This window comes from Peromyscus leucopus, chromosome 15 (assembly GCF_004664715.2).
Source record: "Peromyscus leucopus breed LL Stock chromosome 15, UCI_PerLeu_2.1, whole genome shotgun sequence".
In the NCBI taxonomy this organism is placed as follows: Eukaryota; Metazoa; Chordata; class Mammalia; order Rodentia; family Cricetidae; genus Peromyscus; species Peromyscus leucopus.
In genome coordinates, this window is record NC_051076.1 from 58466054 (window position 1) to 58467535 (window position 1482).

Genomic DNA, 1482 nt, shown 5'->3' on the forward strand with positions numbered 1-1482 from the left:
CTAGAAATAAGTCAGTGTGAGGGATGGGGTACAGTGAAACATGGGTAATATGTAAGTAGAGATGGAGAATATTGTGAGTTAAAGGTTTAAGGAGGCAGGGGATGAGAATAAAGAAGATGGGGTGGGCTGTTCAAAACGAAGGGGACATTATGGAAACCTGATATCTTGTAACCAAAATTAAAACCATAATTTATATTTTAAAAGTTGGAAGGGAGATACCTGGAACAGATGGGGAAACCTGCTCGCAGAAGACACAGGTTATTAACTAAAAACCCCAGTAGTGGGGATGGGATAGCTGTTTAATTAGTTGTTGATCATGAATGCTACAGAGGTATCTTCTGTATTTTATTTGGTTGCTTGTCAGAACTAGATGGTAAGACTCTATCGCTGAGGACACCACACACATTGGGTGCACGATTTAGGGGACTCAAGCTGGAACTGAGGTTGAAATGTCGTCTCTGACAGCTAGCTTTCAAGGTCAAGGGAGGTCTATGCAGAAGGATGCTTGAGAAAAGGCATCAATGGTCTTAGCCAGCTGTGAATCCCTCAATCTATGAAACTAACCTACCAAGCAAGATACACTTGCTTGTGCGATAGTGACATTTCTTCAAGACATTAATCAATTGCATTCTGATTGGATCTAGGACCTGCTTCATAGGAGAGAGTACATTCCTGGTCCAGTAAACGTTGTGAAAAATGAACAGAAAAACACAGACAAAAAACAAAAACCCAAACCATAGTGGGGAAGATCATAGGTTGTAGGGGAGCCACTGAATACTGTTATATAGCTAAATTGGCATAGCACCATGCCACCTTCTGTGGTGATATTTTATTTGTGCTTTAATAAATAAAGCTTGCCTGGAGATCAGAGGAAAAAGCGAGCCACAACACAGAAGTCATACAATGTTAGCACACGCCTTTTATCCTATTACTTGGCAGGCGGGATCTCTGTGTGATAAAGTCCACACTGGAAACAAAGCCAGGTAGGGTGGCACACACCTTAAATTACAAAACTAGTTAACCATGGAGGTCTGTACAGACAGACAGGAAGTAACAGAGCTGGGTAGGAAGAGGAAGTGATGTAGCTGAACCTGGAGAGAGCAAATCAGATGGCAGAACAGCAAGGCATATAGGTGTGGGTAAACAGGAAGTCGTGGCATTTGGAAGCTGTAGAGTTGGTGAGGTAAGGTTGGCTGGTGGCTCTCCCTATTTCCCTGATCTCTCTATTTACCCCTATATTTGGCTCCATGTTTTTTATTTAAAAAATTTATTTAGAAATTCATCTACAGCCTTCTAAGTATTTATGTTTGTAATCTTAACTAAACACTACCCTCAGATATAATCAGAGAAACCCCTCTTTTCAGAGAATGCAGAGATTCAAGGATACACAAGGTACTCAGACTAACAGATGGATAAGTACTCAGCCCTAAACAAGATATTTATATCATTTACTCTAAGGCTCAGGGAACACTGCAAAAAAAA